The sequence below is a fragment of the Chenopodium album genome, chromosome 13, assembly GCF_948465745.1.
Source record: "Chenopodium album chromosome 13, dcCheAlbu1.1, whole genome shotgun sequence".
Lineage (NCBI taxonomy): Eukaryota > Viridiplantae > Streptophyta > Magnoliopsida > Caryophyllales > Amaranthaceae > Chenopodium > Chenopodium album.
This window is the reverse complement of record NC_137846.1, coordinates 33,617,106-33,643,087: the sequence shown is the minus strand read 5'-3', so window position 1 is coordinate 33,643,087 and position 25,982 is coordinate 33,617,106. Positions and strand designations below refer to the sequence as shown.

Below are 25,982 nucleotides of genomic sequence, written 5' to 3'. Positions count from 1 at the left end.
TTTTTTTTTTTTTTTTTTTTTTTTTGTGTAGAAGGTATTCTGTTTCATAATATAGATTTTATATAACTCCTGTACCTAATATGAGTTATTGTAATTTTTCTTCAAAAAAAAAATATATATATATATATATATATTTATATATTATTGTAATTTTTTTTAGACATGTTGTAAATTTAGTTGTACAAATTATTTTTAGTTTATATATAATGATGGATAAATTCTACGAGTAATTATTTTTGAAAAATTGGATTTGATTGTAAATTAATATTCGTTATAAAGGGATTGGTAAAAATATACTTGTATGTATCTGTATTAATATTTTTTTATATATCAAAAGAGTCAAACAGACCGCATATCTTACATATGGGGTCTGAAATTTATTTCTCATATCTCTAAGGCCTGGTCTCTTAGGTTCAACGAAGGAACCCCATTTGTTTACCAACGGGCTCTTCTCCTATTATTTTTTTTTTTCGAATCACTATTATAACAGACCACTTTTCTCTAATAACGGGTCTCTTCTTTCTTCATAAGAGACCCCCTCATCAAGTGGTCTGTTCATCAAACAAACCTCCAAGCTAGAGACTCGTCCAAAGGTGGTCTCTAATGCATATTTGAACCGGTCTATTTGCCTATTTTTGTAGTAGTGCCACTATGGAAATTTAACAATCTTATTGACAAGGAGTTCATTGAATTGTACAACAATTAGTTGAAGGCATATTAAACCATGGAAACTTGGGCAATTACTAAATCTCAGAACAAGTTGAAGATAATTGGTTTCAATAAATGCATACTCTAAACTGCATTACATTTACAAATACTTAAACATTACAAAATATCTTATCAAACTATTGCATTTGAGAAATTCTAAGCCAAATCAGCCAAAGCTGTTTGTCAATAATCAGTTTTCACACATCAAAAAGAAATGGCCTATATAGATTAACTAACAATCCAGCTAGATAATATGACATAACAATGAACATTGACCTTATTACCTAAACAATCCCGTCAATGTTGCGTGGGGTGCAACGATACACATCAGAGTCAAGAGATGATTGCGAATCAGCATCAGACCAATACCTCTGAGCATTATGATCCCTATCTGCATCTCCACCATCTGATCCAGACCCTGGCATATCTTCTTCGTCATCTTCCTCCTCATAACCGATATCATCAGCATCACCCCTAACATTATTTTCATCTCCAACATCATCATCTTCAGCATCCATGTCCTGCTGAGCCTCTTCTTTGTATCCAACATCAACATCTTCCCCATCCACACTATGTTCATCATCGGCATCATCCTCGGCGTTACCATCTTAAACAATACCCTCATCTTCATTTTCACCGCCACTATCATTTTCAAAAACATCTGCATGCCCATCCTCCTCAACATTTTCTTCCTCAACTGCTTCCCCCATCTCTACATCTCCCACATCATCCATATTCTCTTTGACAGCATCATCCCTGCTCTGTGAATTACCTCCTTCATCTGCAACATCTTCACCCACGACGTTCAACCTTTGCTGTTCAGCCTCCCTTTCAGCAGCAATTCCGGCTTCAAAACTTGGATATAGCCGGCTTTGACCTAGAAAATCCTTGTTAATAATATCATCAATTTGTCGATAAACCTCTGCAAGACGCTTATCCTGAATTTTCCATAACTGGCGATGTAGGGCTTGAACTTCTTCAAGCTTGGCAGCATATGGAGCCCTAAGCTGACACAATCCTTGATCTCGCGCCGCTGATATGGCGTCCATTTCAGCATACAAAATAGCAAGTCGCGCCTTCAGTTCAGCCTCGGCATTTCTGTCGGCCATAGTTAACCTTTGGAGAAAAAAAAAAGGGACATACAGAGGAAAAAAAAAAATTCACATCGAAATGAAGAAAAGGCAAAAAATGGTGATCTATTGAAGGAACCACAGAGATTTAATAAAGAGTAATATAACAAAAAAAAAAAAAAAATACACAGTTTTAGAGAAAGTAATGAAACGCTTCAAATCAATCCACATTATCTCACTTCTTAACTCTACCGCCCTTTTATCTTCTTCTCTACAGCCAAAAAGACGCACACGTCATCCGATGTTTTAAAACTTTTTTTTTTTTTTTTTGGGAAAGACAATTAAATAGCTGTTGAAATTTGCTTCTTCATTTTCTATTTGACCTAGAAAATGGTTTGTTAAATTAAAATATTGGGAGGGAGTAGGGGTACACATAGGGGTGAGCAAAAATTCAGGGTACCCTGATATGGAACCGGAACCTGTTTGGAACCGCAGGTTCCAAACCCGGAACCTGTTGATCAGGTTCCGGTTCCGGGTAATAAAATTAGGAACCTGTTGCAACAGGTTCCGGTTCCGGGTAATAAAATTTTAGATCTAGAACCTGTAGGGTACCCTGTTAGTAAAGGTTCCCTATAAGATACATGAAATCGGAACCTATATGATATTAAATATTCTAGACAATTAGTGTTGGTTTGTTATATTTGAAGTACTATACTAAAGTTGTAAGCAGTTATTGTGATCATCTATTTTAAAAAAAATAAATTTGTCACAATTTATCAAGTAAATATTAAGCTTACTTTGACAAACAGGATACCCTGTTTAGGAACCGGAACCTGCAGGTTCCGGTTCCGGTTCCTATTTTTAGGAACCTGTTGCAACAGGTTCCGGTTCCGGGTCTTGATATTTTCACAGGGTACCCTGCTACGCTCACCCCTAGGTACACATGGTGTATAAAAGAATCTTGTACACAAACACCTTATTGGTTGAAAAGGAATCTTTTGAATTTGTGGGTCACCCTCATTTTTATTTGAATTTCAAATCATATTTTTTAAATTTTCAATTTTGAATTTTAAATTTATCTAACCTTTCAACTACTCACATAAATATAGTTTTATAATCTCCAAAAAAATTATTCTCTTATTTTTTCACCTCATTTTTTTTTCTCTCTCCTAATTTTTTTTCCCTGTCTCCTAATCTTTTTCCTCTGCCCAATTTTTACAGATTTCTCGCAAAAAAATTAGTCTCCTAATTTTTCCTATGTCCAATTATTACTCTCTCCATAACGAATGAAATATACTGAAAAAATCTTACATTATTAGTTTCTTCATGGAAAAATTTGACCCCACTGCGATTTCTACATATTTCTCCGGTGAAAATTTGAACAATTATGTAATTAAGTTCCTGTTGTTTCCGGCCGTACTCGTGGTGGGTTACAATTGTTAAAATGAATTTTAATGATAATACTGTGAAGAATAACTTATTTGAATACAAGTTTGGTTGATGTTTCAAAAAAAAAATAAAAGATTTGGAAGTATATGCGGTAAGTAAATTAATTTGGTTAAAGTTGATGTTGTAAAATTTTCGTAGAAATTGGTGTAATGTTTGCTGCCGAAAATTGAAATTGGACACAAAAAAAATTCCCAGAATTTTCATTGACATAAAACTATCGCCGGAATTGTAGTGGGAGACACCAAAGTTTTGCCGGAATTGCCATAGATACATTTTAATAAATAAATTTATTTTCACATAATGAACGTGCTGATACGCCTTAGTCCAATGGTTTAGAATACTAGCGTCGAAAGAGTGTGTATATGTCTACTGGATACCACAGTTCGAACTCTACCAAAAGAGTGCATAAATTTTTTATTTATTTTTGGTGTCTTATTCAATTTTACAGAATCATATTTAATTATAAAAATCAAAATAACAAAAACATAGTTATTATTTTTTTATAACTTTCTTAAATTTAAATAAGTATTTTATTTTTGTATTCAAAATTTAAAAAGTATTTTAAAAAGTAAAAAATTTCAAATTTGATAAATGTAAAAAGAGAACCTATTCATTTAATAATATATATTAATATGTACTCCAATGAATATGCTGATACCCCCTTAGTCCAATGGTCTAAACATTATTGAAATAGCGTATTAAGCAAAGCCATTCAATGTTCGAAACTTGCGACCTTGAAAAAACTTTTTTGTTTTTTTCATTTGAAACATTTGTTATTTTAAAGAATTATTCTTCTGTTTATAAAATCTAAATTAATAAAAGTAATAATTTCAGATCTGTGTACACAATGTTTTAAACTCTAGTACACACTATAGTTTTAAATGAAATTAATAAAAATAATGGTATATATTGTGGAACATGTGGACCAAACTTCAAACCCCTTAGTCTAGTAATAAACAAACCCCTTGAATGACTATGGATAGTCGTCCTATGTTCGAATCTTGTGGAGGTATAAAGAAACATGTTTTAATTTTTTATTTTTTTTATAAATTTTCATTTTAAGTATCATTTTTGTATTTAAAAACTCAAAAACAATTATTATCAATTTTAAAGGAATCATATTTGTATTTATAAAATCAAAACTTACACCGTATTTCAAAGTCAAGAAACTTATTGGAACTTTGTAAGACCTTATCAAACTTATTATACCTTTCTAAACTTATCAGTCCTTACTGAACTTATTTGAACTTATTACACCTTATTGGACCTTATTAGTACGGGTATCCATAATTCGGATTAAAATCGAAATTTAATCAAATCAAAACTGAATTATTAATTCAGATCGGATCCGAACTTTAAATCGAATCGGATTGGATTGAATTTTTTTAAAAATTCGGACGTTCGAATTGGATGGGATTGACCTTGTTTGAATCCAAAAAACCGAAATAAATTAAATATGAAATTGTTAGTTTATAAATAAGTATTGTTAATATAATCATGCTAAACTATGATTATAATTATTACTATTTATCATGTAACTTACCTACGTTTTCAATACTTCTATTAATCATGTGTACAACTATACTTTTAAGAATTAATTTTTTTATTATTGTATTTTAATTTTTATTATCACATTAGGCCCAAAATATTTACAACGTATTTTAATTTGCACTCTCGTATTGAGTCCAAATAACCGAATTTTAAATCGGTTTGAATCAGATTGGATTTGGTGAGGAATTCAGATCGGGTTGAATTTGATAATTGAAAATCGAAATTTATTTCATTCGGATCGGATTGAATTTGGGCTAAATTGTAGTCAAAAATCGAATGGACACCCGTACTTATTAGACCTTATTATTAGACTTAGTAATGATAACAAAGAGCGTATATAAGGATTTAGATCAATACTTACAATTTACCTCTCTTTTAATACGTTTTATTAAATTACTTACAATTTGAACTCCGCGGTAATACATAAAATGTACAATTTTAAGTTACAAAATGAATGACACATTTTTTAAAAAAATATAAACATTAAAATATTATTAACATATCAAATAGAAGAAATCATTACAATCTATAAAAGCAACTAATTGATGGGATGAAGAACGGTAGGTCGTTGGGCTACCACCCCACCCAATCAAACAAAATTTGTAACTCAACAAACCCCTATTAAGTGTAGTGGTAAGTCAAGGTCGAACCAAAGGGAATGGAGGTCGAATGCACAATGCCTAAGTCAAGCTATTCCGAAGTCAAATAAAGGGGTTTATGAAGGAAACTAGAGCTAGGGCTAAATGATGCAAGAACTTGTATGAAATCAATCTAAAAGACACTAGGGCAATGGATCCACATGTAATTGTTATGGAAAATGGTAATTTGGGAGGTCAAACCGACTAAGTCAAGTGATATGAAGGAAAATCAATCATGTATCCAAAAGAGCATACCAAGTTAGTTCACCTAGAGGTCTAACTAGCGTCAACTACGCTAAACACTACCTAGGGAACGTCACAAAGCACCTCAATCGTGAAATTGCAAGTTACTAATCAATGGTCCGTATCATAGCAAGCTCACAATGCAATCTAGTGCAATAATCAAAGATGGCCAAACTTCAATCAATCACACACATGCACATGAATTATCAACCAAATTTAATCATATCATCAACTCCATCAATTATCCCCAAATTACTCTAATCCATCACTCAAACATGCTTCACCATTTCCCTAGCTAGAAAACTACTCACTAGCCATGGAAATCAAGATCAAAACTACACTAATCATCAATTTCATCATCAACATAATTGAAATCAAAGATCAAATCAACAATCAATCAAAAAATCAATAAAACTTCAATCAATCATCAAACAAACTTCAATCAATCAACAATAACATGGAAAACAAATGAAATCAACTAGAATCAAACTTGTATTGAAATCAAGAAGAAGATCCTTACAAAACTTTGATCTAAAGATCAATTACAATGAAGAATTCTTGAACAATCACCAAAAACCATGAGTTTCTCTCTCTTCAATCCTTGAGTTTCTCTCTCTAAAATCCTAATCAAAAACTAACTATATGAAATCCAATCTCCCAAAAAACTCCCCTTTCAAAAATAGAAAGAAATAACTATATATATAAAGAGGAGGTCGGTGTTGATGCCCAAAAATAGACCCACGTCGGTGCGGGCGCTTGGAGGAGAGAGAGTGGCGCGCACGGGAACACACCCAGATTGGTGCGCCCGCACGCACCAGGTGTGCGGCCGCACCCGACCAATGTGCGGCCGCACACTCCCTGGGTGCGCCCGCACCTAGCTGGGTCTTTCCCCCTTCTTCTCTTTGTCCTAGCTCAAGTGGTGCACACATCCTAGATGATGATGATGGAGGACAAGGTAGGCAGAAACTTTCTTGAATTTCTTGAAGAGTATAAGCCATGAGAAAGGCATATATAAGGCCTTGAAGCATGCCCCTTGGATCCACCTTAGACTTGAAACTTCTTGCACAAGCTTTAGGCATGAAAACAATGAAAGATCATAGAGAGGAAGCTCGGGAATTCTTGGACAATCAATCACCACCTACAAACAAATGATAAAAAGCAAGTAAAAGAGAAAAATAACAAGTAAACTAGAAAGTGCATAAAATAGAGAAACTAACTACAAAAAGCATAAAAATGAAGAAAACAAGAATAAAACTAAGGAAAACTAAAGAAAAGAGTGATAAAATGAAATAGAATTCATCCAAAAAGGGACCAAATGAGTGTCATAAATGTCACTCATCAAATTCCCCCAAGCTAAACTTTTGCTCGTCCTCGAGCAAAACAAAGCAAGAAAGAAAAAGGATGAAAATTTTATTTGAAAAAGAAAAAGAAAAAGACTCAAGATAAGAATATACACTAAGACTCACTGTCGTAGGAATCACGGTTGCTTTTAGCTACAACAAGCCCTTAAAACCCCAAAGTCGCCTATGAGGACGAGTGAGGTCTCGTAAGTGTATCCTAAGAGTTTGACCCATAACTCTCCACCAAACATCAATGAGGCAAACCATAAAAAGGAAGGAAAATAAAATGAAAACAAACCTTTGCGAAATGAACTAACATAAATACTATAATGCAAATGAATGACAATCTTTCTCAAGTAGTTAAGGTATGCACTTTTCAAGATATCTAAGGTTGATTGAAACATAGGGTATGCTAGGCATAGGAACTAGTTATCACAATCCACGTTCATCCCAAACAATCTTACCGCGTTCTCCCCACTAGTCTCAAATCTCCCCTTAGTGAGTGTCCCAATGATTCCTCGAAGGAACCGGAAAAAGAATTATTTTTAGGCTACTCGACAATCTTGACTATGCATCCCCTTTCCTTAGGCAATGACCCATGATGCCCTCCCCCGAATAGTGACTCAACTATCTAAGTCGAAAGGTCTTTCCCAAAGGTTGTAACGTAAGGCATAAAGGGTGAAGGTAGGCTAAAATTTAAAATTTGGTGATTTTCCTAAAAAGTGAAGCAAAAGGGTGATCAATCCTTAACACCACAATCAAGAAATTACCAAACAAAAACAACACCCCCAAGCTTACTTGAAGCTATACTCACAAAAATATATACAAAAAGCGTACACGCTTCTCCCCCAAGCTAAAATGAAGCATTGTCCTCAATGCTTAGAAGGAGAAAAGAATACATCAAAATAGTTTTGAATTTTTCACTTTTTCAATTAATTTTTTTTTCTTTTTTTTTTACTTAAACTTGCAATGTCCTCGCCTTTTGCTAAATTCGGACGGCTTTTTCTATAATGCAATTTATTAGTCCATGCCTTTTATGATTAAGGACGGCTTTTACTCAAACACTTGCCATTGTTCACAAAGAAAATGATATCACAAACTTGCATTCATAGAAACTAAAATTCCAACTTATCCACCACAAACACCATCTCAAATGATCATATTGCTTCACAAAAACCAAGAAAAGTAGAAAATGAAACAAAAGGTCAAATGACTAAAGATGTGGCTTGGAAAGAAGGGATAAGGCTCAAATGGTTGCAAGAAGGCAAATGTAAACCCAAAAATAAAGAAAATAACAAAATATAACAAAAATGAAAAACACCACCCCGAAAAATGTGCCTTTGTCCTTCCTAGATAGTTCGGTCTCGGGTTTGAGAATCATACATCAAGCTTTATTAGATTAGGTTTGCATACTCAAGGATCCACGCCGCTCATACAAGAAATGTTGAAGGCTTGAAAAACAAGTAACCTCACAAGGATGTGGCAAAAACTCACTAATGGTGTCAAATTGACTATAGGGAGCAACTACCAACATGCCACAAACAAGTAGAATCCGGCTTCATGATCCTCCTAGTTCAAACCAACTACCCTAGCATACACCTATCCTAGAGTCAACCGAACATAGTCTCAAACCGTGCATACCTTTACAACCTAGGAAGAAAATCATGCAAAAGACAAGTCCAATGTACAAAGTTCATTTCATAAGAAAAGTGAAAAATAAAGCCTCAAAATCATATCAAAAATGAAAAGAAAAATAAAGGAAAGGAAAAGAAAAAGTAAAATAAAAGAAAATAAAAGAAAAGAAATGGAGACATAGAAAAGGAAATATAGGAGAAATAACATGCAATGGACTAGAAAGCAAGTTAAACACATAAAAATCCCAATCGACAAACAAGTGATCGATCGACATCAACGTCATCGATCCCAAACACATTACGTGTTAACAAGCATCCATCCTCGAACCATTCAACTTCCCCTAAACTAATCCTATTCTATGCAACCAAGGAAAATAAAAAGAAAAATAAGAAAGGTCTCACCGGGCTTCCAAGCTTAGCAAAAATAAATGAAGCAAGTAGAAACCACCTCGTTGCATTCCATATCCAAAAGCTCCTCAAGGAACCAAGTGAGAAAAAGAAATAAAAGAAACTATGAACAAAGAAAATGGTTAGTAACTTCAAAACAAAGAAAAGAAAATAACAAATTAAAGGAAACTAATCTAAACAAAAAGTATATACAACCAAAGAAATAAAAGCTAAACTAATCAAAGAATAGAAAGAATAAAAGAAATGAAACTAAGAAAGCAAGAAAGTCTAAACTAACTAAAGAACTACACTAAACTACAAGATTTGGATTCAAGGGATTTGGATCAAAGGGTTTTGGATTGAAGGGATTAGGATATTAGGGATCAACAACAACAACTTTACAAGCAAAGCATCATCACAAACAACAAGCATCCAAACAAATAGGGCAAGCAAGCTAGCTACAAGGAAGGTAGTCTAGAGATCAAGAAAATGAGGAAATCAAACAAGAGGAAGAAAAATAAGCATGCAAACAACTAAGGTATGTACACAACAACAAAATTGGTCACCGAGCAAATTATTAGTTCCCCCAAGCTAGATAAAAATACATCTCAACATCCCAAGCAAAACAAAACATGCATCAAAAATATAAGGGATGAAGGCAAAAAGCACGAAAAGCAAAAGGGAACTAATAACTACTACCATCACCACCACCAATACCACTCGGCCCGGCCCCATTGGGGTCCTTGTTGCGCTCGGGGTCATCGAAGGGATGAGGGTAAGGCTCCCATCCTCCGGTGTACCCCTCGGGCCACCCATAATGCCCCTTGAAAAGATCTTGTTGCCAAGAAGCAAGAGGGGTGAAGTCATTGGGCAAAGTGAGTTCGAAGGGGTGGTTGGGATGGACATGGGGGTAGTTAGGATCACCCCTATAGTCACTACCACCCGGAGCCTTGTAATCATAGTTACCGTGCTCATCCAGATAGTAGCGACGCTCGGTATCGGGGTTGGAAGGCCCCGACCAATATGGATGCCCATACGAAGGTAGAGGACCTTGTTGGGGCGGGAAATACGGATAGTTAACCGGGGGAGTAATGTTCCCACGGTTAACTTCCGCATCATAAATTTGTTGTCGTTGAGCAAACATACCTTGTTGCATTTCTTGAATACCTTTTAGTTGTTCATAGATAGCCCCAAAGTCTTGATCATACATGTCATCCACGTGGATTTTCAATCCACTCATTTGCTCACTAAGAGCCCTCAAATCGGCATTGGCATAAGCATGTTGCCCTTGTTCTTGTTCTTGAGGAGCTTGTTGTTGTGGAAATTGTTGTTGTTGTTGTTCTTCTTCATCATCTTCCTCATCCTCATCGGAGTCGAAGTTAGGACGCCGAAAGGACTTGGGGACATGCCACACATTGTTGGCGATCCGGGCCAAAGAAGTCAAGTCGGGGTTAGGCAAATAGCACCAATGCTCATTGCCCCTTAGCCATTCATATCTCCCTTCACTATAGCCCTTGGAGATGAATTGGATTTGACCCAATTGTTGCATGTCAAGGTAGAGGGAGTTGCTATCCCCAATCTCCTTACAAAATGGGAGATATGCATCAAGGCGAAGGTGAGTCAAGAGCCTAGTCACCATGCCCCCGCATGGGATCCCTCCCGAACTCCGGCCATGAAGGTCCACACAATATTGGGCAAAGATATACCCCAAGTTCAACCGGCCCACATACTCCGGGCGAGTAGACAACCACAAGACCTTGAGCTCCAACTTGCTCAATTTCCCCAACTCTTATTTAGGGAACACCACATAGCCCAAAAGACGGTGCACAACCCTAAGGCAAGGTTGGTACACCGATGAAATCTTAGCCTTGTTGGTGATAAACTCGTTACCACCCGAGATGTCTTCCCACCATGAGTTGTGATCGTACTCTGGGAAGATATAGGGTTCAACGTTCAAAATATCCCCATGGGGATCAAAGTCCAATGCCGCGTTGAACTCTTCCAAGGAATGATCGAAGATATGGTTGAACAATTGGAATCGCACCCGATATACCCCTCCTACGGGTACAAGCTCTCAGGTAGCCAAGAATTCCAATGTAGGCTCCTTGTAGGTGCGATAGGCATCGGTGATGAAAGAACCCAACCGAAGGTTTAAGAGCAACGACCGCACATCATCATCAATCCCCAATTTTACCATGTCCGGTTGGAAATAATGGCGGGTTTGTTTGAGGGTTCTCTCTTCCTTCAACTGTTGGTAGAAGGTCTTTTGTTTGTCGGTGAAATTTTTCTTTTTGGGTAGAGAGGTTGGAGGTCGTGTTTGAGAGGAAGAGGGGTTGGAAGTACTTGGCCTAGAAGATGTACTCGGCCTTGAGGAGGTACTTGGGCGAGGCTCATCGATGCTAACATCGGTTTTTCTTTTCTTGGTGAGTTTCTTGAAGTATTTAGACATGTTTGAGAGTTTGAGAAAGGTCACCAACAATGAACAATGAGCAAAACCAATGAACCAAGAATACCACACCCAAATTCACCACTTACTACCAAAATCACCAAACTCCAATTTCACACTTCCTTTCAATCAAAACCAATTCCAAACCAATCAACAACACCAATAATCCAAGAAAAACTCCTTTCAACAATTCAAGAACAACCACAAGACCAATACCAACAATCACAACATACTACCCATATTCCAAAAATCCAACTCACAAGATATCAACCAAAAATGATGAGAATCACTACAAAATCAACAAACAATACAATGTTATGCAAAATCAATCAATAAACATCACCAAATCACAACCAATATCAAGATCAAGCATCAAAAATCACAAAACCAATACTACACTATTCATGCTCATACAATTTTTCAATCTATGCAAAATTATGATATATTTGGCAAAATTGAAGCAAAGATTAGTGATTATACCATAAAAGAAGCAAGATTAACCAACTTAGAGCAAGCAATTTCGACTCCTTACAAAAGCCCCAATTTTCGGCCAACAAGAGTAGGAGAGAGAGTGAATGAAATTTGGGTCAATTTGTGAGGAATTTTGAGTGTAGGAAGTGATTTTGAGTGAAAATGGAGTGATTTTAGTGAGGATTTGAGAGATTTTTAATGGTGAATAAGGGGGGTAGAGGTGCGCACAAGAGGGTTTGGAGGAGGGTTATGCGTGAGGAAGATAAGGGGAAGTGATGAAATGAAGGGAAGAAGGAGGAGGAAGAAGATATATTGCACGTCCAGCTATGTGCGGCCGCACAAAACTGGTGTGCGCCCGCACACGCAGGTTGTGCGCCCGCACAAGCCTCGTGTGCGGCCGCACACCCCTGTGCGTCTCCAAATCTTCCTTTTTCTCATATTTTTGATACTTACTGCCTATTTGGGTGCGCACATGAATCATGATGGTGATGAGGAACAACATAGGCAGTAGCTAAAATTATTTTCAAAGACCTCAAAGTTGAAAATTCATGTGCTCACCACAAAAATTCACTAAGTATCAAATTCCTCCAACTTTTAAAACATGGATTTCCTATCTTACCTCTCTAAAATTCTTACCCTTTTTACCTCAAATTTTGATTAGAATCGAACAAAATATAGTTTGTGCCACGAAAACCTTCCATTCACCATGCATTCTTGTAGAATTCCAATCCCGCAAAAGTCATCCTTAAAATCCAATCAAGTAGAAAAGTGAAAGAAAAGACAAAGTAATAAAAGAAACCAAAAATAAGAAAATTCAAAAATCAAAAGGAAAAGTTAGAAACTCCGGGTTGCCTCCCGGGAAGCGCTTGCTTAAGGTCCTAAGCTCGACCCTTCCTCCAAATCATGGAGGGTCAAAGAACACCACCTTCTTCAAGGTAGTTGATGGAGCAAAATCTTCTTCAATTTTGAGCAACTTCTCATCGTTGCTTAATGAAACCTTCACAAAATTCTTTTCAAATTCTTCCTTCTCTTTTCTCAATTTCTTTCTTTTTCTTGATTTCTTCGAGTCACGGGCCTTTTTCTTCGGCTTGACTTCAACATCCTTAACCATGGAAGCTGTCTCTTCATCTTGAGAATTAAGCTTGAACCAATTTGGAATCTCAATTTCTTTCTCATCTTTTAGCTTTGGAATTACAATTTCTTCTTCACTAACATCATCAAAACTTGCACAAACATCATCAACAATCTCAAAAGTATTGTTAGTAGAAGAATCAACCATGCACACATCATCAATGGAACGAGAAAGACTAGCACATGCTATATCTTGCACACAAGATAAGGACTCATGCATTGGCTTCAACTTAAAACTTTCTTCTAATTTTCCACATCTCAAAGTGATTTGGCCTCCCTTCACATCTATTAAGGCTCCCGAGGTGGCTAAGAAAGGTCTCCCTAGAATGATTGGAATATGCTCATCTTCCTCAATCTCCAAAACAACAAAATCCACGGGAAAGACAAACTCTCCAATCTTTAGAGGGGCATCATCAATTCTCCCCTTAGGAAGCTTAATAGAGCGATCGGCCAATTGAAGTGTTATATTAGATGGTTGAAGCTCACCTAGATCAAGCCTCTTGAAAACCGAAAAGGGCATAATACTCACACTAGCCCCTAGGTCACACAAAGCACTCTCAAAAACCATCTTTTTGATTTGGCAAGGGATTGAAAAATTCCCCGGATCTTCCATTTTCTCCGGAAGCTCACCATGGACAAGAGCACTAAAACACTTCCCTCCTTCCACCGAACTACCCTCATCAAAATTTTCCTTCTCCTCTAGTATCTCCTTAAGAAACTTGGAGTACTTAGGCATATCGGGAATTGGCTCAGTAGAGGGTGTGGAATCATGGACTTCCTTAAGAACTTCAAGGAACTTCCCAAATTGCTCATCCATTTTGAATCTCAAGTTTTTTTGGGGGTATGGTAGATCGGGAAATCTCTCTACCTCACTCATCTTTTCAACAACACTTTTTTCTTTTTCCTCAACCTCACAATAAATTTCCTTAGACTCAACCCTCTCATCTTCATTCTCCATAGCACCACTCTCATCTTCTCCCTCTTTTGAACAAGAAACTCCCTCACTAAAGTCATTTCCTCCACTAGTGGCAATAGAGTACACGGGTTTCTTTGGTTCAATACCTTAGGAAGGCAAAGATGAAGGACTAGCATAATCCTTAATAGTGCTTGCTAATTGGGTTATTTGAGTCTCAAGCATCTTATTGTGAGTCATCATCTCATTGAATTTCTTATCACTAACCGCCATATAGGTGTTAATGATCTTAGTTTGATTATCAATCAATTCCTCCAAAGTGGTCCTAGGAGAAGAAGGTTGTGAATAGGAATTTTCACCTTGAGTCTTTGAAACAAATCCGGGAGGGGGACCTCTTTGAGCATTGTTTTGAAAATTTCCCCTTCCTTGATTGTTCCAATTACCCCTATTTTGATTTTGACCATAACCTTGATTATGGTTACCACCACCTTGATTATGGTTACCATTACCTTGATTATGATTTCCATAACCTTGGTTTTGATTACCATAACCTTGGTTTTGATTACCATGATTTTGGCTTTGATTTTGGCCACTATAACCTTGGTTATGGTTACCACGAGAACCTTGATTCCCTTGGTTCCTATAACCACCACCATGATTATAGTTGTCAAAATTGCCTTGGTTTTGGTAATTCCTATTCCATTGGCCTCTTTGATTATCAAACCTTTGGACATTGTTGTTTGACACAAAATTCACATGCTCACACTCATTGTTGTCAAATTCATCAACACATTCATTGTTGCAATTACTAGAATCATGGTCATATGATCCACATACATCACAAAACAAACATCCCATAGGCATATTATGTGAAGTAGAAGGAGTTTGAGAGTTAGAAGAAGTACCTCTCCCCTTAATTTGGGAGGGAAGATTTGAAGCTTGAGAAGAGGAAGAAACACTTTCCAACTTGGCCTTGATTGCCGTCATCTCCTTTCCCAAGTTTGTCATTTGAGAGGAAAGATTGTTGATGGCATTGAGATGGTCCACCGAGTACAATGAAGATTTCTTGCTTGAAGAATCTCTTTCCCCATCTTGCCAATCTCTATAGTAAGTCACCACATCCTCTATTATGTCCACAACTTCTTCTTCGGTTTTGTTCATGATTGGACCACCGGCCCCTCCATCAAGACATGCCTTGCCTTGAGGACTCAAACCACCATAGAAGATTTGGATCAATTGATATGTTGGAATTCCGTGGTGAGGACATTCTCTTTGGTACTCCTTGAATCTTTCCCATGCTTCATAAAGACTCTCATTTGGCTTTTGCTTGAACCCTTGAATTAAAGCCCTTGCCTCCGCCGTTTTATTTTGAGGATAGAAACGGGACAAGAAAGCTTTAGTGACATCATCCCACGTTCTCAATGAATTAGGCTTCACCTCTTTGTCTAGCCATTCCAAAGACCTTCCTATGAGGGAGAAAGGGAACAACTTAAGGCGGATAAATTCTTGAGACACTCCATTAACCTTGATTGTGTTACAATATTTTTTAAACTCCTTAAGATGGTTCAATGGGCTCTCGTTCTTTGCCCCACTATATTGTCTCCTCTCAATTAGGGTGATCATTGCCGGCCTAATTTCAAAATCGTTTGCCGGTGTTGTAGGTGGAGCTATGCCGCTCTCGAACCTATATGCACCGGGCACTCCCAATTCTTTCAAGGCAACTCTTGGTTGTTCTCCCATGACTTGCTCTTGTTCAATCTCTTCTTCGCTTGAGGAACTATAATCCAATGTCTTTTTTGCTAGTCTCCTCCTTGAGAGAGTTCTTTCAATCTCCGGATCAAAGGGAACAAATGAACGATCTCGGGACCTATGCATACAAAACTCAAAGAAAATATAAGTAGCACGGCTAAAAGTGTAGCCTAAAGTGTAAAATCTTTTTGTATTTTGCAAATAAAGTGAAATAGACTCAACAACAACATGCACTCAAAGCACCATTCCCCGGCAACGGCGCCATTTTGATGGGATGAAGAACGGTAGGTCGTTGGGCTACCACCCCACCCAATCAAACAAAATTTGTAACTCAACAAACCCCTATTAAGTGTAGTGGTAAGTCAAGGTCGAACCCAAGGGAATGGAGGTCGAATGGACAATGCCTAAGTCAAGCTATTCCGAAGTCAAATAAAGGGGTTTATGAAGGAAACTAGAGCTAGGGCTAAATGATGCAAGAACTTGTATGAAATCAATCTAAAAGACACTAGGGCAATGGATCCACATGTAATTGTTATGGAAAATGGTAATTTGGGAGGTCAAACCGACTAAGTCAAGTGATATGAAGGAAAATCAATCATGTATCCAAAAGAGCATACCAAGTTAGTTCACCTAGAGGTCTAACTAGCGTCAACTACGCTAAACACTACCTAGGGAACGTCACAAAGCACCTCAATCGTGAAATTGCAAGTTACTAATCAATGGTCCGTATCATAGCAAGCTCACAATGCAATCTAGTGCAATAATCAAAGATGGCCAAACTTCAATCAATCACACACATGCACATGAATTATCAACCAAATTTAATCATATCATCAACTCCATCAATTATCCCCAAATTACTCTAATCCATCACTCAAACATGCTTCACCATTTCCCTAGCTAGAAAACTACTCACTAGCCATGGAAATCAAGATCAAAACTACACTAATCATCAATTTCATCATCAATATAATTGAAATCAAAGATCAAATCAACAATCAATCAAAAAATCAATAAAACCTCAATCAATCATCAAACGAACTTCAATCAATCAACAATAACATGGAAAACAAATGAAATCAACTAGAATCAAACTTGTATTGAAATCAAGAAGAAGATCCTTACAAAACTTTGATCTAAAGATCAATTACAATGAAGAATTCTTGAACAATCACCAAAAACCATGAGTTTCTCTCTCTTCAATCCTTGAGTTTCTCTCTCTAAAATCCTAATCAAAAACTAACTATATGAAATCCAATCTCCCAAAAAACTCCCCTTTCAAAAATAGAAAGAAATAACTATATATACAAAGAGGAGGTCGGTATTGATGCCCAAAAATAGACCCACGTCGGTGCGGGCGCTTGGAGGAGAGAGAGTGGCGCGCACAGGAACACACCCAGATTGGTTCGCCCGCACGCACCAGGTGTGCGGCCGCACCCGACCAATGTGCGGCCGCACACTCCCTGGGTGCGCCCGCACCTAGCTGGGTCTTTCCCCCTTCTTCTCTTTGTCCTAGCTCAAGTGGTGCACACATCCTAGATGATGATGATGGAGGACAAGGTAGGCAGAAACTTTCTTGAATTTCTTGAAGAGTATAAGCCATGAGAAAGGCATATATAAGGCCTTGAAGCATGCCCCTTGGATCCACCTTAGACTTGAAACTTCTTGCACAAGCTTTAGGCATGAAAACAATGAAAGATCATAGAGAGGAAGCTCGGGAATTCTTGGACAATCAATCACCACCTACAAACAAATGATAAAAAGCAAGTAAAAGAGAAAAATAACAAGTAAACTAGAAAGTGCATAAAATAGAGAAACTAACTACAAAAAGCATAAAAATGAAGAAAACAAGAATAAAACTAAGGAAAACTAAAGAAAAGAGTGATAAAATGAAATAGAATTCATCCAAAAAGGGACCAAATGAGTGCCATAAATGCCACTCATCACTAATACATCTGTAAACTAATCCATTTAGAAAGTGATTCACATAACAGAACAAGAACTATACATAAATTATGGTTACTATTTCGTGTGTTTTTGTGTCCTTGGGAGAGTTACAACTCGAACACTGGGTCCAACGAAGATGCCTGTACCTACAAAAGAACAGAGCTCCGGATGTTCGGAGGTCCGCCTTTGAAGATTAAGTTAGTACGGATTTGAAGACAACGTGCGGAAAGTAAATATCTTTTCAGATTTCGAGATCAGGTGTTCTCTGTTTTTGAGAGCAATAAATGATGTAATGATTAAGACGTGCCCCAATAAATGGGGGAATCTCCCTATTTATAGGGTCCTAGAAAGGTGTGCCATATCCGCGTGACACGTGTCAACATCTGGGAGGTCCATTTGGACACCTCTTTCAGTGACACGTGTCGTGCTCTTATTGGGGTAGTTGTGCCCAAATCAGTTACATACATATTCTTGTTAAGACATATTATTAATACAAATTCTTGCTCATACATATTATCAAACCACACAACGACATTCAATACCATTATCCTTACATTTGAAGCACCGTAAATCGTAAACCTTAAACCCTAAATACAATGATAAGAAGCAATAATTATCATATATACTATATATTAAAAGGCGTCCCTTTTAAAGGAACGGTGCCACGTGACACTGTTCAACGTATATGAAAGCATGTCACTATGCCACGTCAGCGACACGTAAGCTTGCGACTTCATTTAACAAAATTAATAAAATATGGTTTTATCTAGATTCGAATCCTCAACCTCAAAAAAATAAATGCTACACACTTACCATCTCAACCAACTTTTATTAGTGTTTTAAATTTCACATATTTAACATTATATATTCTTTTTAAATTAGAGGTTATTTAATTTATTTATTTTTCACAAGATTAGAAAATAAATACCTATGAATTAAAAAAAAAATATCGTAACATCCGAGACAACGCCCGAATCACACACTAGCTATACAACAGTTGAACATAATTTTCAAATTAAAGAAATACAAACTAGCAATCCGGGGCATCACCCGGGACACACACTAGTTATGTATTACTAAGCATCATTTTAATATTTAAGGAATCATATTGTCGTTTATAGCATCATGGAATTCACTTGACATCAACATCAAATGTGGAAAGAAAATAATACAAATTTCGTTCACCAATGTGATTATACGCCCTAGTTTAGTTGGTCAATGCTTTCCTATTGTACACAACAGATCTGTGTTCGATACCTAACTATACCCATTTTTCTTATTTTTTTTAAAATTTTTTACGTAAAATCACATATTATCATAGATTCTCCTGAATAAACAAATGCTCTATATTCCTTTTTTATGTATCCAATTTAAATTAGACTTTTAAATACCAATTAAAGGGTTTACAAAAAAAGGTCAAGATAAAATAATTAGCCATAGATTCACCTAAATAAAACAATTTGAGGGTTTAATAAAAAGGTCAAAATGACAATTCGAGAAATCATTCTTTCTTTAAAAGAATCATGGAATTCATTTTACATCACAATAAAATGGTACAAAATACTAAATATTTAAAAATGTACGTGCTAATACCCTTGGCTCGGTTGGTCAATGCTTTCCTATTATACAAAAGTGATCTGTGTTCGAAACCTTATTACTATACCAGATTTTTTTAAATAAAAAAATTCAACCACATATAACCCATAAATTTGCCTGAAACCGTGTTATCTGAATATTTCTATAAATATTTATATAAAAATAAAAACATAATACTTATATATTCAAATATAAGATGTACCCAACTTGTAATAAATGTATACCCATGTTCATGGGTATGATTCCAGAAATAAAAAAACGATTATATGAATTCTCAAATGATTAATGTAAATAGTTTATTTTAGTGGATGTTGAATGTGATGAATTTAATACATGTATGATTTCAAACCAAACTTAAATAAATGAAAACTACCTTATTAATGGATAACATATAATTTATATAAGGAATTAATATTTACAATTAACCTCTCTGTTAATACATATCCCCTACCTTATAAAAAGTACAAGATTACTCTTATGAATAGTGTGAAGTGTGATGCCATTTATACCCTTTAAAATGTGTATTTACACATATACCCTCATTAATTTGTACAACCTTTTGTAATGAATATTGTTTGGACAATTATATCATTTAAAATATTTAATGACTTATATACCCTCATTAATGATAATTATCTCTCTTCTTTTTATAACTTTTAAAAATAGTGCGTGGACATTAATTCCCTTAAATACATTTGATTATATGTTTTCTTTCACTAAATCGACCAATAATTTAATTTGTAATGTATGGCCAAAGTGAAAAAAGATTTTGGGTATGGATAGCTATGACGCACACATCGCGCGCGTTAACTACCCTAGTTATTAAAAAACTTACAGTTTAAACTCCGTGGTAATATATATAAAATGAACAATTTTAAGTTACAAAATGAATAACACACTTTTTTTTTTGAAATATAAACGATAGACTAGTATTGACATATCGTATAGAAGAAATAATTACAATCTATAAAAGCAACTGATACATCGGTAAACTAATTCATTTACAAAGTGATGCACATAACAGAACAAGTATTGTACAAAACTTCTTGTTAATACATTTTATTAATACATTTTATTAATACATATTCTTCTTAAAATACATTATTAAACCAAACAACAACATACAATACCATTATCTTAACATTTATTGCTCAATAAAATTTTAACCTTAGACCATGTAACCTAAACCCTAAACCCAACCCTAACAACATTTATATGCAATAGTAATTATCATAATATATTAATAAGTGTCCTATTAACATTTAAGGAATCATATTATCTTTAATAGAATCATACAATTCATTTGACATAAATATAAATGGTACCAATTAATAAATAATGCTATAACATATGTGCTGGTACCCCTTAGTGTAGTTGGTCAATGCTTTCCTATTGAATATAAGTGATCCGTGTTCGAATCCTAACTACACTGATTTTACTTTTTTTTGTTTTAATTTTATTATTTATTCACCTTCATCAAATTACTAATGTATCCCAATAAAAATTAGTCCTTTTAAATACTAATGTTACCAATCGTCAATAAAACAATTCGAGGTCTGATTTCTTTAAATCCGAAATTATGTGACTCCCTTTACAAAAGCAAAATCTTTCTGAATTTCAGAGTATCAAATTACATAAAACAATAACTTTCCAGGTTTAAACAACATCAAAATAGTATTTGCAGGATCAAAAAAATATTTGCTCACTTATTCATATCTAACATAATACTTAGTCATTCAACTTAGAAACATTGGATGGATGTGGGGATCGATTAACATTCGATTGTTGAGAACTATTTTGAAAACTCATGACGATTTGTCTGGGAACGCCTCTGCCAAAACTACATAGGTTCAAAGTTGTTCCAGACTGTTGAAATATTTGACCACCGGGGCTTTGATTTAATCCTCCATATGGGTTGTGCTGGTAAATGCCTCAAGGATCAACTGATCCATAGTGGACTGGAACACCGTAAACAGAGCTGAAATTACTAGTATGGTGCTGCGGATTCACTCCATTAAACTAGTTTGCATTACCAAACATACCATTGTCAAAAGTATCATCCCCCTCACCTTCATCCTCAGGTTCCTAAACATAGAACAGTAAAAAAAAGGTCTTAATGATAGGAAGAATTAAACTGTATAAAACCATAATAATTGTCGTTCTATCAATCTAACAAATTTCACTTTCCATTTCACTACCACAATGTCAAACACACTACTGTATTTTATTTCAGATGCTAAAAAATAAAAAAAAATACTATGAAATAATATTTTAATTTATTATTAAAAAAATGATCTTAAATACAACAAACAGATTTTATAAAATAATTCTTATTGACAACAAATAAACCTCGCTCAATTTTATTTAACAATTGCTTCCATTACAATGGAACCCAGAAACACTCCTGCAATTAAATAAAATTTCACAAGAAATAAACAAAACCAAAGCCAACATACAAATCAATCTATTAATCTTAAAGATTTACCCTTTCAAATCAATCTTTATAAAACTTATAATGTTTACCCAAAATCAATTTCTTCAAAATCAAACAATGAAAACCCTATATTATCAAAATCATCAATTAGGAAATTTAAATGAAATAATTCAACAACAAACAAGATTACCAGCGAATACTTGTAACCAATTAACAAAATTGATATCCACACTTGAATAATTTCTTCACAATTCGTTTCCTTATTTAAATTGGTATGTTCTTCGCCAAAGAATTTTGGGGGAAAAGATGAAATTGTGGGGGAGAAGATGATACCTTAATTGTGTATAATCCATTAATTGATGCATTAATTGTTTGGCGCCCAGTTAAATTTTTGCCGCTCACCTTCCTCACAATGGCGCTCAGCCTGAAAATTTTGCCGCTCTTCTTTCCCTCTTATTTTTTTTTCCATTCCCTCTTCATTTTTCCCCTTCCCTAACTTCAATGCTGAGTTGGCAAAAACTAATTGGTGGTGTACAAAATGCTTTTGTACACCATGTGTACCCCTAGTTTTTATCTAAAATATTCTACAAATCTTTAAAAAAATTTATGGTTCTCCCAAATCTAAAATGTGCATAGTAAATAGAATGTACTCATTTTTAAAAATTAAAAAAATTAAAGATGTCAAATTTAACTTTAATGTAATTTCGGATAATCCATGATAAAACAAAATAGCTTAGTTGAGTAAGTATAGGTAGTTTTAGACTAACAAACCAAATCGAATTAATTTCACCTAAACTAGATTCAAATTAAACTTGAGTTTGAGTATAATTGAGTAGAAAGCAAATTATAATCATGTTAAATATGGTTTTGCTCGTATCAAATTCACGTAAATTCACATTTTATTTTATAGAATTTGTTCAAGTCCAAATAAATTTACCAAAGTCAAGATCGAGTCAATTCATATTTGTTAAGATCTTAATATAGACCTATACATCCAGTCAACTACAATTAAAGAAAATATAAAGCTTCATTTCGAAGAAAATAAGATTACCACTTGATTGGAAACAAATACAACGAAGAGATCAATCCATTACTAAACAAACCAAATAAAAATAGAACATATTATATTAGGGAAAAAGTGATACAAAATAGTTTACTTTCCAAAGAAATTACACAACTTCCGACCTAAAAACCCAATAAAATTAAAACCATAAAAAGAGAGAAGAGAGAAGAGATAAGAGAAAAAATAAATAAATTTCACTTAGTTCAGCTCGTTATAATTCCACTCATTATATTTATGCACAATTGAATAGTGTATTTTTAAAATTTCAAAACTTGCCTTTATATTACCTTTTTAACCTTGTAAATATAGTACGTAATTGAGTGTATGCTTCTAACACACAAAAAATTGTATAAATCTAAAACTTTAAAACAATCCCTCACCCCCCCCCCCAACATCCTCCATAAAAAAAAAACAACAAACAAACGGAGAATGGTAAAAGGACCTACAATTACTAAGAAACGTCATAAGCTTGTTCAACAACGTGTTGATTTATATCTAATAGATATACCTTTCATTGTTCCTACCATAATTTGGACCAAGACAAGACTACAGTAATCTTGTCTTAAAACTATAATTCGTTGCCACATTGGCTGTTAAGTAATTTACAAATTTACAGTTATGTTAACACTTGCTCCGAATTAAATCTTTATCAATAAATACACTTAAACTTCTCATACCTTATAGTTATATTCTTCTGCTTTTTTTAAAAAAAAAAAAAAAAATTATTACTTAGTTTGGTTTTGTAATGAGAAAAACCAAAAAACAAAAACCTTGGGACCATACTCAAAAATTAGGTTTAGCTTAAAATTTTCGAGACTCAACTTGAAACTTAATTAACATTTCTCGAGAAAAAAAAACAAACAAAGAGTTTTGAGACGTATACTCTTAAGAAACAATTCATACCTTCATTTATAATTAGACATGGATTCTAATTTTAGTTATAAGACACCAATTTTAAATTTATAATACTCTATCCGTTTCAATATGATAGTCTCCCATGGAATCAATCACACAAAATAATAAGAAAAGAATACTTCTAATCAAAAATTAAAGTAAAAACAATTCATAAATAGTTTTACCTTATTTTTTTTTTTTAGGAAACTGTCAACCATATTGCATAATTCAAGGGAATACTAACAAATTGAAACGGATAGAATATCTTAAAAGATCAAAAGTAATCATTATTTTTTACATATACAACTCTACAAGTTAAACCTACATTGTACTAAAATACTTTTATAGATGCTATGAATCAATTGTCTAATCTACTACTCTACAAGTTGAAATCCACTTCCTCATCTTATTCAAACCAACCTTGTACTAAAATACTTTTATAGCTACTATGCGTCACTTGTCTAAATATGATATCTACTACTCCACAAGTTAAACATCACTTACTTACTTTATACAAAGTACTTATTTAAAAATATTCATATATATATATATATATATATATATATATATATATATATATATATATATATATATATATATATATATAAAACCCTTAAATCTCATATTATAATTTAATTTATCTACCAATTTTCCTTCACCTACTCAACTTACATTTCAATAACTATGTAAATACCTCACTCTACACTACATTTCCACACTCATTTCACGAAGAACCGCAAATATCAATCTTTGCTCTTGTTTTCTATCATCTAATTTTCGAATTTCTGCGATTTGAATAGGTAAGCGTCTTCTCCTATTACTAACTTTTAAATTTGATGGAGAATTGTGTTAAACTTTTACATTTGAGATTGTTAATCATCATCCTCGCAAATATGGTTCGATTTCTTTTTTACTCTCCTTGTTTTTTGTTGATTTAAACTGATATTTGTGCTTCATTTTTATAACAAATTATGTTTTTTTTTTCATCGATTTACCTTAGTTTCGTGTCCTCTTAGTTTAGTTATTATTTGTAGGAGACTTTATACGAGTTTGATTGGTTTCGTTAGCTGCTTGAATTGATCGAATAGAATTGCCTATGTTCGTAACGTGTATTTTTAGCCTTCACCTGTTTTATTTAGCTTTGTTTGATTTGTTCTCACTACTTGTATCTTTTCGAAGCTCTAAGCAACTTTTCCAACAACGATTATTATCTAAATGAACTAAAATGTATCATGTAGTTCATTTGTGCTATCTTTTATTAAGATTATTTGAAGACACATAATCCAAGTTTGAGTAACACAATCTGGATATGACTGATGCGCACCGCTTCTTGATTAGCTACATTTCTCCTTTAATTTGTTCTCCAATTACTCAATATAGTCTACAATTCGTATGCATTTAATTTTGCTTATCAATTGATATACCTATGATAGCTTACCCATATGAATAGTTTACATGCCTTATTATAATCTTCTATTGTTATTGCATTGCTGTCAACTTTGTTTGTTAATTTACCTAAGGTTTGATAGGGTCCTTTACTGTTATAAATAAGATTCATTCAGCGATAAAACTATACAGTTCTATCAAATTAGCGACCATGATTTAACAAATCAAGAATATTTCAACAACCCCAAATCAATTTAATCATTTACATTATTATGGAAGTATATATTGCTAGATGAAATAAGGCATTCATTTTTGCAAGCTCCACCAATAAAAAAAATGAATAGATCAACTGAATTAGAGGGAAACAGCAACCAAAATACAAATAAGAAATAGTTAACCATGAAATTAAACAAATATTAACCATAAAAACCCTACTCATTTCTATAATAACTAAAATTTAAAGAACAGAAAAGGTAAACATCATGAAAATGAATTAGGTGGTAATGGTCCTATGATAATGGATTAAGTTTAAATTTAAATGGTAATGGTGTTATAAGCCAATAACTTTAAATTTCACAATATTCAAGACCAATTCTATAGCATAAGAAACAATCCTAAACATTACACATCAACATTAAGACTTAATATTCAAATTATCAAACCATTGTTTCTCAAACGATCAACATCAGTTTTTGTAACTCATCTAAAAATATAAACAAAGTCATAAAACTAACTTAGGAATTTAATTGCTTATTGATTCAAAATAACAACATCAAGAATCGTTATTCAATTGCAAATAAACATAAAAAACAATACGATTGCCCTGACTAAGCTTGAGTACAGCCCCTTCATCAATTTGCACTTCATAATAATCAATCAGTTCATCAACTCCTTTCCTAATAAAACACTTAACAATTTTATTTTCAGGAGTC

At 34.3% G+C, this 25,982-nt stretch overlaps 1 non-coding gene across 1 annotated transcript; it reads left to right on the top strand.

Annotated features, from left to right (window-relative positions):
• Positions 1–15,230: 15,230 nt before the first annotated feature.
• Positions 15,231–15,336, top strand: LOC145577140 (small nucleolar RNA R71). Its single transcript, XR_014098627.1, has one exon. It is a non-coding gene; the product is annotated as a small nucleolar RNA R71 (small nucleolar RNA).
• The last annotated feature ends 10,646 nt before the right edge of the window (positions 15,337–25,982 follow it).